Here is a 14,935-nt window from a genome sequence, read left to right on the forward strand (position 1 = left end):
ACAAAGGAATCACATCACACAACTTTATCACTGAAGATACTACTACTGCTGTTAGTGTACAAACCAGAATATGACAGTTCCTAAATTACTGAGTTTAAAACCCAAGTTACTAGTCTCCACCACAGAAATATTTTCCTAAATCTTCTGCATAGAGCAAGAAAAGTTTAGCTGAAACAAAAGATTTTTATCTGATTTTATTCTATCTAGAAGTTAGATACCTCCAAGTAGAGGTTTATTCTCCTTGGTGACTGTAAGGTGGGTGGAAGCTTTGCCTTAAATCTTTACTGCTTCTTTCAAATTGAAAAAGACGCTTTGAAACATGCTGCATTTTTCTCTCAAAGAATGAATTTTATTGCTAGTTTCTAGGATAAATATCATTTTGGTGACCATATTCAAAATATCTAACCATCTTCAAACTGATGAAATAGAACAAATACCTACATGAAAAAGTTACAGCCATAAACCTATTAAAAATGTAGGTTTATAAAACTTTAAATTACATGCAAAACCAAATGAATAGATAATTTGATAGAGAATAAGAGTATAATTGAGGAAACAGGAAGAACTGCTAGAAAAGGAGAGGAGCTGGACAAAATCAAGATAAAGACGACAAAGGAAAAATGCATGAAGGAGGAAATCCTATAGAAAGGAAGAAGGCCAAGACAGAACTGCATCAGTACGCTTTGCATTCCTAGGAGAAAATTGATATGAGGGAAATATACAATCCAGAAAAACAAGAAAATCACATTCAAAGAACAAACTTCAGGGATAACTGAATGATCATTTCAGGAGAGAACACAACACCTTCCGTCACTGCTGCTTTATATGAAATTCAGCTTAGATGAGGACAAGAAGATAGGATATGTGGAAAAGGAGTCCCTTAGGACACATCTCTCTGGTCCAATACAACTTCCGAAGGCTCCAGCAATTTTCTGTGGAGGACTATTAACATTGCTTTTATACAGCTGTAGCAGATGGTATGATTCACTTATCTCAAAATACAAGAGCTCAGGGAACCTGATGATATTATCAGGCATCAAGTTAGAACAAATAAAAAAAAGTGCCTTTCATGCAAACATTGAAACTATGGATATCGTGTTGCAGGGAAAGGGCTAATATTTAACACATTTTTTTACAGAGATCAAACTTGAGAAAAGTCTATGCCAGTGATATTACACGAATACAACGCTCAACTTTTTTCTTTCCTTCCCCCCCTCAAGGATGTCCTTAAACTACTGTCAGAGCATTAAAGGTAATGCAAGGTAGAAAAGTAATCATTCTCTACTTCCTCCTTCTGTTAGGCTTCCATTAGCATCTGCTGTTAGGCACTGCCAGAGACTGGACTCGTCAGACATACTTCTACTGTGAACCAGTACTGTATTACTGATGGTCTTGTTATTTAGCAAGATCTTTAGATCTAAAGAGCTTAGGAGAGAGTAAAAACTGTTCAAGAGAAAAAGAATGTCATCAAAACATTTTCTACCTCCTCAAGTGTCTAGAAAGACATTTCTTCACCATCCCAGCTTCAGTATTTATCACATATGGAAACAGCATAGACAATTTCTGAATTTCTCAAAAATATTGTCTCAAAAGGTTTTAAAAACAAGAAAATCAGTTGCAGAGAGAGCCACCATCCATTCAAGTTTTCACTCCTCAATTCTCAGCTGGACCAAGCAGGAGTCCTACAAAAAGCCAGCAAGGTTTTTTTTAATCATGCAAATGATTATAAAACAACAATCAAACCTTGGTTTTCTTCCAAGACCCCAAGGTTGGCTTTTTTCTTCATGAAAGACAGACAGCTTCAAGACATGTCCTGTTCCCCCCTGTCCCCCATATAGCTCTTTGCCTCCTCAAGCTGCACCATGCCAAGAAACACACACACAAAGGAACTGAAGAACAGGAGGGAGAAAGGCTCCAATGATATTGGAAACCACTGCCGTCATCTGGGGATGATGGGCAGGCACCAGGATAAAGAAAAGCCATTCATTATTATAAAACAGGGTTCAACACAAGATGAACATTAGAAATGAAGACTAGCAAAATTGCAAATGTCATCTGGAAGTCAACACAAAACATTTTTTAAGCTTAATTTTTAAGGAATTTTGCATAATGCTTATAAAAGTTTAGGAAAAGTGAAAAAATATTCATCAGTGCTAATAGGACAGTTCTTAATGAAGAGAACTTTAAAAAAAATCCTCAAAGGACTCTAAACATCTGTAAATCCACAGGCATGGTAAAGATCATAATCACTGAATATGTGACCTAACAGGGGAAACAAAAATTCAAAGTGAGTACTATAAAAATCATAAAGAGGATTGTAAAAGATAATGGCAATGGCAAGTCTATTCAACAGAAACAAGATCTTAAAACACACAAATTTTAACAGCAAAGAACAATTAATGTAAGTTGCTAAAAACAAAATACTTCAGTGGGATGTCAATCAGTAACACAGAGCTGACAACTGTGCTTTAATTAAATTTGAGACTGTTACCAATTAGTTAGTCTAGAGCACTACAGCCTTCATGCTGCCTATGACTCAGTGCACTGACTCATCCACTAAAACTTTTCTTACAGAAGAACTATCCAGGCACCCACAAGGATGCAAGATCAAAAGGAAAGTAGTTTCATTGACCTTCTTAGCAGAAGTCTTGTTTTAAATTTAGATGACCAAAAGTATATACTGACACAACTGCTCAAATAGGTTTATGAAGGAGAATTATAGGAGCATTGTTTTAACTCCATTTCAGATAAACATCTCAAAAAATGAAAATACAACTAATGCTTTGTACAGTTTGAAGCTGAAGCAGCAGATTTTAAATGTTTTTATAAGCTGCCCAAGTAGCATTATTTATTATTATTAAAATATCTATCATTTTTCATTGAAAGCTCCTGTTTTCCGCTGCTTAGAGTCCTGACTGATTCTAACAATTGAAGGCTGAAATGTTTCTATGTCAGAAGTAAGGTCTTTGGCTGATGGGGGGGTAGAGGGGGTGGGAGCAAGTGACAAAAAGTCTTCAGCTGTTTCACTCTTCAGGGAAAAAACATGTTTGCTTAGATTTTAAAATTATAACAATTCTACCATTGCACTAAGCAGTAGTGGCATTTTCAGGTTCTGAAATAAAAGTAACAGGAGGATAAACTTGGATCAAAGACTCTTCTACTGATATTCTCATGGACCTCCAAAACCACCTTAGATTTAAAAGCAGGACTTCTCTCCCAGTTGTTCTTTGTGAATGCTCAGGCTATGATGGCGAAGCTGTTAAGTGCAGGATATCAGAAAAGGAAAGCTGTCTCTTGCTCTCTCAGATTCTGCTCCAATAGTGCCAATACAGAGGGAGCAATCAGTGGACAAGAGGTGCCCAGACCCAAAACAGGCAACCTGTTGAAAAGCCCTTCAGTACACATGTATAAACTGATGTAAACAGCTCACCGTTTCTCTAAAAACCAGCTGCTCGCTGTCATCTTCAGCTCTAGCTGCATGCTGGCCCCGTAGTGATGGATTGGATCAGCTTGCTTATTCACCTCAACACCAGCTGCAAGTGAATTAAGAGTTTTGGTGTGAGCTCACTCCATTACTGCACAATCAGCAGAGTGAGACAAAACAAGACTGTACATCCAGATAGCAGCATGTGCAGTGCAGATGGAGATCTGTTAAGCCATATGATAAGCAGGACCAGACAAACTTGAAGAAGAACTTAGGGTTCCGTTTTCAGCCTGAAGCAAAGGGTGCAACAGGTAAGGCTCCTGAGGGTTAAAATGGGCATGAATGTTGCAACTGAGAGAATCTTAAATTAAAGCATGTTTTCCCCAGAACCTACACTAGGATCTACAAATCTCAGTATTTAACACAAATTTTTACCGAATCCATCAGAATCCATCTCCTGGCTCAGTTTAAAGAAATCCAGTTTGTGCACTGTAATGTGAACCATTTGCTTCAGGCAGGGATAATCAATATATTCTCTCAAAAGCAGATTCTTTACTCAAGAACTGAAAAGCTAATGCAGATGAACCCAGTAGTGTGCTAAAGACAAAGTGGTTTATTTAATGTAATTTTTTTACATACAATTTTTAAATGCAAGTATGTTTTAAAATGTATTTTTAAAAATGTAATCTAAGAGCATTTTCCAAAGGAAACTCACAAAATACAGAAACAATGCAACCTGGGAAACCTTTCAATGCCACAATTTTAAGTGACAATTAAACAATTCAGTTAGCCTCTACTGCATTATTAAAACCCTACAAACTGGAAAACAGAGAACATAAACAATACCTGTCATGCCAAGATGCACTTTTCATATTTAGTTTAGTCTTCTATAATACCTGCCTGATGCTCCAGTCAACTTCCTTTCTCTTAGTAGAGTTAAGATTGGATATAAAACTGTGTAATGCAACTTTTTTGTCTGTATCTGTACAAACAATACCTGTTGAACCATAAACCAGTGGTTAGACTGGTAGTTGTACAAATAAGAGTCTTGAGTTGAAAAGAAGAAAGTATTTTTTACACATTTGCTATAAAAGATCATTCTTACTAATGCTTCCAGTATACCAACTATAGAAATCCAAAAATACTGCAGAAAGTCATCTGAAGTGCTACTTTTCTTTCTATAGGCCAAGAAAGCTGTTAAATATTTTTGCTACAGAAATCTGGTATGCTTCTTCATGTTTTTATTATAACAGATCAAAGCAGCCTGTAGTGAATAACCATTTAACCCATTCGAAGCCATGCTCAAAACATCTGAAGAAATTCATAAACCAAATTATTTACAAAGATTAAGGTAAACATTTTACTATCTCACCAAAAGGTAGTACAGCAGATCTTAATTACCTGACAGTGTCGCAAAATTCTTCAAAAAAGGAAATCCAACCAGATCATCTCACTATGATAAAATAATTCACATGAGTCTGCAAATATTTTCAAAGTTTTATAACTCCTTAAAATCATTACAAGGAATCACACCTTGACATTATCCCAAATGATCTATGAAATACAAAGGAATCCTATTAGCATTATAAAATAGGGGTTTACTAGAAAGCTCTCTAAAGAAGACAAAATTACTATAGTATTGAGGAAAAATCCTTCAATACTATAGTATTGAGGAAAAAACCCCACATAACTAAATGCTAGTTGTGTCCAACTAAGAGTTTACTACCTGAGAAATAAGGGTTGGCATTCTATTAAGAGCTTTTCAATAAGATACCATTTTCCAAGGTTGTTTTTATGCCTTCTCTAGATAACTGTTTGCTTATAAATTCAAGACCAACAGAGGCCTGCATTCAGTCCTGCTGAACAATGACCCATCTACAAAATCTTAATTAAAAAAGGTAAATCCTCTCTACTCAAACAAAATATACTGTATGTACTCTCACTTCAGACTTCGTAATAGCAATATTACTGGTTTTAGAGACTGGCATCTGTCAAAACTTAAAAACTTTTTTCTAGAACTATTAGAAATCTAGAACTATTTTTGCTAGAACAAAAATACTGATAAAAAGATTCATCAAGTTGAGTTCATTTTTTCTCTTCACAATGTTAGCACTTCAGTCAAAATACTAGCAGGTAACAGAGTTACCCATGAGAAACATGAAGTTTCTATGATCTTCTCTTCTGCTGTCAGGGGGTGCACTTATTGATCTACTAGAAGCGGTGACATCTGTCAAACAAACATAACTCATGTAAGCTGAAAGATGTGCAGCTTCTCAAAGACATTTAACAAGGACTTTAGACCAATCTTGAAAAGCAAAATGTAACTACCTACCCCTGAATAATTCCAAAGCATGTATCTATACATTTTCATTGTTGTTATTTCTCAGTTCTAAGTGTTGCTTCTTCAGTTGACTCAATACATGGCTTACAATGGATAAGGCTCCCGCATCCTCCCCATTTATCCCAAATCTGTTTATTGCACCTATCACTATGTCCTACCCAATGCATGTATAGATCAACCATAGAAAGGATTATCTTTTTCTTTTTGCACAACTACCTAAGAATTTGTCTTTGATTCCCATTAAATATACAAAAATTAAAAAAGCATACTTAAAAACTTATTTTAAATAAAACAGATTGTTAAAAAATGTTGGCACAGTGAGACATGCTATAAAAGTTGGTTACTTGTGGGATCACAACAAAGATTTGTTCGCAGAGAAATCTACTTTTAGAGAAATGCTGGAAGAGTTTTAGTATTTCTCTAAATAAATTAAGGAGCTATACACTCAAAGTCACAGCTGAAAAAATTATTAAAACATACACTTTGCTCTTATTCACATGCAAATAAGAAAAATTATCCTAGAGCTAAGAAAATCAGAGGTCAAAGATAGTCCAAGATACTCTTGCATTTTTATCAGGATATTTTTATACCATTGCAATTTAGTGAGAAACAGTATTTAGTCTTTGGCATACCAATAACCTTTCCTCCCTCTTATGAAGATATGAAACATTTTGCAAAGATGTTCAGCTTCATAAGGTAAATCAGACATATCTGCTCTTAAACTAGACAGTATCTATTTTGATTTTTAATAATTCTTTGAAAAGTATTGCCTCACAGAGGGGAAAATATTATTACACATCTAGAGAACCACATACTGTACAAACACCTAGATACTCTCAAATCCCCACCACCCATTCTGGTAAAGTTGCAATATGCATTTGCATTCTGTTACTTCTATAAGTAACTCCAAAAATTAAAGACAACTTACTGTTTGAGTATATGTTCTCATGTAATCTCAACTTCACTGACATGTTATAATACAATATTATTTATCAATGAAAAAGGAATAAAAAAGGAACTTCTGGAAAACTAACACCTGTGGCAAAATGTGGTTGAGGTTATCCTGAAGAGCAATGCAGTTTGCCTGCAGCAAGCTTCAAAATGTTGAAAACATATGCAAGGTAAACAAGCTTACCAAAAGTCTGCACCTACTACTGAAAAGGTGATGTTGATGACACTGCTATGAAATGCATGAGTAGCTACATTGTACAGATTAAGCCACAGATCTGTAGAGGCACAATTCCCATCCAAAACTTGCTCAACATAGAAGAGCTAAACTTGTCAGTGAAAATATAAGGGGATTAAAAGATCTTATGCTTTATGACATCACTTGCTAGAAAATAAAGATGAACAAAAAAAATCTTACAGTTCTATACTTCTGCTAATGGTAATATCCTACACCATACAAACCATTTTTTCTGGTATCTACTAGGGAGAAGAGAAAGAAGCAAATAAAGTACACAGTGAAAATTACTTATAGTTGCAAGCAAAAAAAATCTCCTATCAGTTCTATACAGTACATGTCTTTCATCTAAGCAAAAAGTTATCACACGTAATTTAAAAAAATAAGGACTGATAGGTGGAACATAACTGAACTGTATTTTTTTCCCAAAAGTACCTTTGAGAGAATATGAAATGATAAAAAGTTGTTTACACTCCAAGTCTAACAATCTACATTACAAAGAGAAATTTAAATAAATTGTTGGCATTTTGTAGGAAAACAACCTTATCAGATGAAGTATTAAGTCCAATATAAAATGATTTTCCAGTACTGGTCTATTCAACAGTTCAACATAATGCATCCATTATTATCCATTTTTCACATTTATCTCATCAGCACACTGACACAGGATGCTACTAAATTATACTAGTATACAGTTAAAATATCTGTAAGATCACTGACTAGGTCTTCATAGTCAAGCATTTCAGTACCTGCATTCTCTAACAACCCTCTCTACATCATTACACACAGAGGGGAAAAAAAGATTGTTATGAATATGATATTTTGAAGCACCCATCAATCATAATGACTCAATAGCCTCAAAATTAATTTCAAATATATTTTCTTTGCAATGGTTCAATTTTCTCATTACAGCTAAATATTAAACAGCAATTTTATAGGCAATAAATCCCTTCTTTACTTATGAACATTTTTTTATTAATACGTAAAAAAGGCATTTTACCTCTTTGTTATTATTTTGCCTTCTTCACTTATTTTCTAAAACTGCATACTTTAATTTGCAATCTTGATTCTACAGAACATACTGGAATACTCCACCTGTAAACACCTACAACTTATCTTAAAATACATGACAGCTTTCTCAGTCATCAATTTAAGGTCCTTCACAGAAGCCTGGCACAAGTCCATTTGCTGGTAAACCACTCTGATCCTCACACCTCCAGAAGCAAAGGGAGCTGCATCCCCGACCCTCCAATGCATGCCAAGTGCCATTCCTTGCCTAGTGTGAAACCTGCCAGCCACACACTGCATTTCATGGAACTGAGTGAAACATACACAAAAATTACTGGGAGCAAATCTCAATGCAACCAAACACAGATGAGCCCTTTCCCCCATCCCTCTCAGATCAGAGGTAAGAGAAGTAAACAAAAACCACCACCACCTGCCCTTCTCACCTGCTTTTAGACAGCTCTGGCAGGCCTCGCTTCAGTATGCATTATTTACTTTACTCATTTTCTTAAGAGAATGTTGTCTGGAATTAGATTTAACGACATTATGACTCAAGCATGCCATTATTAACATTTCCATAGGAAATTAAAATTTCAATGTCTGAATGACTTCAGCTAATCACTAGACTTAGGAAGACAGACCTGATTTCCTCAGCTACCTCAGAAGAAACCTCTTTCCTCAATTATAATTGAGGTATTTAAGAGGCAATGAAAATTTTACAAAGGCTCAACTGAAAATCTAATCCATTCCTTAATATTTATGGTTAGCCAACCCAAAAAAGCCATGTACATGTTTCTGATAAGTCTTGGCTGCCAGGTGCCTACAGCAATTTGACATTAGATAATACAACTTTTTCTAAGGAGGAACAATATTAGTTGATCTCAATGTTTAAAACACTTATTAGGAAAGTATTTTCCCAAGATGCTAAGCACCAGCAAACAGCACTGGAATGAAGATGATGTGCTCAAACTCCAGGAAGAAAAAAAAAATATAGATAAAATAATCAGACCATACATTTGGATGACTTCAGATATTCGTTTTAAACATCAACTTTGGTAGTTTAACCTTTTATTTATCTCTTTATGCATAACGAGCCCATGCAAAGCTACTCAAAACAGGATTATCTTAAACAGAAAGACAAGAAAGTAAGAAAAAACCTGTAGATATTTCCCATATTCCAATTGTAATCATAAACTCCTAGTAATATTTTGTGAAAAAGTCTGTATTCCTGTTTGCAAACTCCAACTCAAATATTTAATAAGAAAGCTTAGCCAAAAGGCTGACTAAATAAGACACACAGTACTAGATGGGGAGGAAATGAGTAGCTACATATATTAATTATCACCCTTTCTGCGATCACAGGCTCACTCAAGTTAAAATTTAAAGCACTTAGATTACTTTCTGGTGAATTTTATTAGTTTTCCCCAAGAGGTGCAAAGACTAATGCTGTCACAACAGAAAAGGAGAGCATATACAGCGTCATTACAAGCTGAGTCACCCGAAAGCATTGAATCTTGCTTTATTATAACACAGCATCTTAAATAGTCTCCTGAAGCACTACCATTTGTTATGAGATAGAGTGATAACAGCAAGCTAACCCAGTATTACAATAAAATGAAATCTGGCGCATCTGCAGAGTTTCTCAGTAGGCAGACCAAGTTCCCTTGCTGGTCTCTTTGGAGATAGCAGCTGCAGGCATCCCCTCCTCTACCGCAATAGAGAAAGATGCAGAATAAAGTTGGTGAGAGCTGTCTTGTTGCTGATAATAACATTCAGATATGCCTGCTGAGAGTCATGCTGCAGGTGGGAAGAAGAGGTGGTTGGGCGGATGTCCAAGAAATACAACCAAAAGATTCTTCCCTGTGCAGCTGTAGCCATCAACTAATTCTTCCCCCACCCCGTCCAAGTTTAGTTAGTTTAATTCTAAAGGGCAAAATCTTGAAGTATAAAAAAGTAAAAGCAGAAGGGACTTCTTCACCGTGCCTCATTCATATCTTGTCATCACTCAGTTCCAATACAATATTCTTCATTTCAAAACAGAGAAGTTGTGCAGTGCTCTCAAATAAATTGTATGTGTTTTAAATCATCTGTCATGAGGGAATCTATGATCCCTGTATTGTTTTGGGACCCACTACTGAAGACAGCAAAACAAGAAGTTCCAGGTAAAAAAGCGTGACTGGACTTTCTCCACCCCACCAATTGACAAGCTGTTCATGAACACCATCTCCTGTCCTGTTTTCTTCCCTGTCCCCTTCCTCCCTCTCTCATCTCGTGATGGAACTCACCCAGATGCAGATACCGTAGAACTCATATGACATTTGCTGGCATCACATTGTTAAATAATATTCCTTCTACCTTCTTACTTTTTTATTTAGGCTGCTTGTCACAGCAGAGAGCAATCAGTTTTAAGTTAAGGAACTTCAGCAAACAGAATCTGGTTTTCCAAATCCCCATGTAGACACTACCATCAGAAAAACAGATAATATTATTACTTTAAATAATAATAAATATCTGAGGTACTATCTTGTGCAGACTTTAATTGAAACTCTTTTGAAAATATTTTGAAAAAGTTTTCCATTTTCATGCACTACATTCAAATGCTAACTTCACCAAAAAGATCCCTTTTAAAGTATGATTTTAGCCAAATACTTTAAACAGTGCTCTCTGATGAGATTCCATTTAACAGGTTTCCTATTACACACCACAGAAAATGAATACACTTCGCATACATACACACTCTACACACATTTTATTACACAGCTCCCTGCACAGCTGTGATCTGAAACCTGGCTAGTCTCTTTTGTAAATTCACAATATACACAACCAGGAAATCAGGCAAGACAAGAGTGACTGAAAGGATACCTACCCAGGAACTACATGATCAGCTGAAATACTTCAGTCTTACTGAGGGGTATTGAGAGGTATCACGGAAAAAAGTGTGTTCTGTAATTCCCAGAATATTTTCAGACTTTCTCTATATTAATTTATTGCCTCTTGCAAGTTCCAGTATCTTTCTTCCTGTTTGGCTTATCTTTATCAATCACTACATAAATCACTGTACTGCTGCCACAGGAAAATTAACCATACAATTTGCATATGGAAAGATATTTTCAGCATGCTTCCCATAAAGAAACAATATAGATGTTCTTACAATAAAGATCACTATGTAAATCAATTGCTTTATGTCACCTACTTTGATTTTACAAGTCCAGTGGAAAATAGGCTAAAATGATAAAAACAGTTACTATGTCCATGGAGTGTTGTGCTTTTCCATAACAAGTATTTCAGCATTTATCTCATGATGTAATTAGTATTTCATGCCAAACTCAGTATTTTGGTTGCATCCTACAAAATACCTCATACAACTTGAGAACTCAGAATTAGGTTTTTCAGGTCCCTTTTCAATTCCTGTTTACCTTGGACTCCCTGCAAAAAACTTCACTTTTGAGATCCTTTAGTGTAAATGGGTTGTTCCAATTCTAAATTATTTGCAGATGACTTTGGAAGTACTACAGTAAGTACACTGGTCACCAGCATAGCCACATAACTATTTATACATCATAATCCTTGGACACCATTCTCACAAAATCTAAGTCCACTCTGCAGGGTGCTGTACAGAGAAAGGTTATCTTTGTCCTTAAGAGTTTACACTCAGTATAAGGCAGAAAAAGAAAAGGAATACTAACATATGGACAAGGATATTAAGAAACTAAGACAACAATTTCGTAACAATAGACTCCGCTTTTGCGCGCCAGCAGTCTACCTCAGCGTCCTTTGAGTATCATCTATCACTTGATTAACTAGCTCTGCAGAAAAGGAAGGAAGTAACTAACCATGCTCCAGACCAACAACATCCAACAGTGGCAAGAGAACTCCAGGAGGTGAAAGGCTACTGTCTTCAAACTAATTGCAGAGCTCAAGCAGCACTTCAGTGACAAAAGACCAATGTTTGATTCTCAGCAACTTTTTATGCTCCCTCTTGTTATTTTGGAAATGCCATGCTCACCTCTCAGCTGAAAAAGAATCATTTGACATTTGGATGAATGAAAATAGTAGCTATCCTGAGAACAATATATACCTGAAAGACCAAAAGGAAAGCTCATGGCAAAGCTGAATGTTTTTAAGAAAGACCTCTCTTTCTAGAAGCTAAGTATCACACATTATTTCCAAGACAAAGAGGATACTCCCTTCAATAAAAGCTGGGTAGTAAAACTAATCAGAATAATTTTATGAGGAATCAAAGAGGATACCTCCACAAGAAGTCCCAGCTAACTCAAGATGATGTCAGACAAAAATCTGTTTGGGGAAGATGAACTGCCTTATTTTTTTAGACACAAATTAATATAATCAGAGAAAAAGAACATCTGATATTAACTCCGCCTCTGATGAACCACTTAAACACTGGGGAAGAGGGAATGGTCTCATTTATTCTTTCTTATATCAAGTTTGACCACCTCCATTTAATTTACAGATATTAAAAAAAAGCTTCCAGAACTATCATAAACCAAGTAATACTGCTAGACATTACTGTATCTCCATTTTATTCTAGATCATATTTAACACAAAACCATGTATGTCATCAGATTACTGGCTTCCCCACAAAATCTGAGTAAGGTATATTTCTTTTTGTTTCAGTTGAAGTTTAAATAATATTATACATAAAGTTGTGCTGTTTGTGCTGGAGCAGCATCAAAGTTTCCTAGAGCTTTGCAACCTTTAAGGACCTTCGTTATAAGACCCCCATAAGAATACTTAAAATTTCACAGTTTCATCCTCTGGCATTCACACTAGAACTCACTGCTAATGAAATATAGCCATATGATGTGGAAGAGATCCACAGCTGTAGTTAAAAGGCAAGTGACTTGCAAAGTTAAAAATAGGAAAAGATAGAGTGAAAAATCGGGAAAACATGCTTCTGGATGTCCAAAGACATTCATTCTGAAAATACACTTGGTTCTTTGTTATCTTTACAGTTTAAGAGAACAGAGAAAACTCAAGCTGCCCAGACAACTGCCAAAAGACTGGTCCAGTATATGTAAAGAACACTAGTGGATTGAAAAGACTAAAATGTAGTTTAGTCAATACAGTAAACTTAAAGAGGAAATTACTTTGTGTGGATTTAGTGCAACAGACTTGTCATTGAGGAGAAGTGAGGTAGATCAGTAAAAACTAATTTGTACAATGTGCTTCAAAGACTGCTATGGGGACTTCGTAGAAACAAGGTCTAAGGCAATAAAAAAAGATTCAAATGTAAGTTGAAAATACTATTGCTTAAATCCCTGACAAACAAATTCCACAAAGGAGACAGTCAACAATATTCATTAGGAGGGTACTAACATCTTTATCTCAGCTGTGACTCACTCTTAAGTAACATCTGTTGTCTTAGGAACCCCTATAAGTAAAATGAAAACCCCCTTCACTGACCAAAACCGTAAGAACAATGTTGTCTTTCTAAATGGATTTTTCTTTATAATGGCAACTCCTTGTCTGAGGACACAAGAAATATGAGGCCCAAATCAGCTTTTTTTTATACCAAAGATTGTAGCTGTGATAAAGCCCAGTAAAGGAAAACTTCATGTGCATAGGAGAGGAGAAAGCAGAAAAACAAAATCCAAGATCAGAACATTACCTTCCCTATCCACAAGATAAAGCAAGTGTTCACAGACTTCTCAGTCATATAACCTTAAAAATGTAAATTGATATGACAGTCACAGTTCCATATCCATGTTAACAGAAACTGTACAGCCCTTCACATCAGTGAGAAACAGTCTCAATCTTTGTTCAAAATGTCACTGATGCTTACTCTAGCAAAACTCAATTGATACATCGCATCTTTTAGCACGCTGCTCATTTTCAAAACTTGGCTTCAAAAAGTGCTGCAAATACATGATTTACTCTGTCTTTAAAACAAAGAAAAATGGAAGTGCTGGTTTCATTTTCAGTTATGCTAAACAGGTTGGCCATATTAAAAACGCTTCTGTTCAAGGTAACACACTTGTGCTCTCTTGTATCTGTCATTAGCGATTCACCACTAGCTTAGGAATCTGCAAAACCATGCATACGCAGACCTGAAAAAGTCCCACCCCAATAATAAGCTATTTTACAGCCATAAATATTTAAATTATCAAAAAGCCTTCAGCAACACAATAGTCACTCTCCACAGCTTATAACCACCAAAAGAGTTTCTTTTGCAAGTTTTGTTGCCAAATAAATTTCTATATATTCACACAGTTTAATAAACAGTCACTTCATCAGCCTGTTCTTAATTCTTATTTAAGCAGACACTCACACAACCAGAAGAAATATTTTACATAGTGTCACAACTTACATGTTCATTTAATGTGTGAAAATTTCATCATAGTTCTGACATCTGAATGCAGTCTGAACTTGAAGTTCCTTATAAATTTTACTAGTTTAGATATCTTCAACAGTAGGACACGTGCAAGAGCAATGTGTATGTTACAATAATTATGCTATTTGGATTCTCTCTGGTTTTCAAAACACTTCAAATGATACATTATCTCCCAAACTAAAGAAGTTCTCATAAGGCAATGCAACAAGATTTGACCACAATTTTTTGATCCCTGAATCCACCTTAAACTTGCCATATCCCTTTGCCACTGTTGGACAATGCCATTTTCGAGCAAAAATAAGCATACTCATAGACCCACTTTGCTCTTTCTACTTCTTTATGTATCATTTCAGTCTTTGTAGTAAAACTACATTAAGAAGATTCTATGAAGCTAACTTAAAAAGCACTAAAGTCGCAGATGAAAGCATCTGAAATGTGAAAACCATTTAAGCATTTAAGTAGTATAAGAAAGCTTTTCGACTTAATATTGTATTTGAGATCCCTCAGATGAAAAATATTTCTGTGTGTACCATTTTTATAAAGGGACTGTGTAACAGTATAGTTACATGCATACACCAGCAAAATGGAGATATACCAACACTGTGGGGTAGAGAGACCTGAGTTAACCCA

At 35.5% G+C, this 14,935-nt stretch overlaps 1 protein-coding gene across 1 annotated transcript in view; it reads right to left on the minus strand.

Annotated features, from left to right (window-relative positions):
* Window positions 1–14,935, minus strand: part of METTL15 (methyltransferase 15, mitochondrial 12S rRNA N4-cytidine) — a 91,847-nt gene that overhangs the window by 74,080 nt on the left and 2,832 nt on the right. The gene's annotated exons all lie outside the window — the stretch shown is intronic.

The sequence above is a fragment of the Strix uralensis genome, chromosome 15 (assembly GCF_047716275.1).
Source record: "Strix uralensis isolate ZFMK-TIS-50842 chromosome 15, bStrUra1, whole genome shotgun sequence".
NCBI classification, from domain to species: Eukaryota; Metazoa; Chordata; class Aves; order Strigiformes; family Strigidae; genus Strix; species Strix uralensis.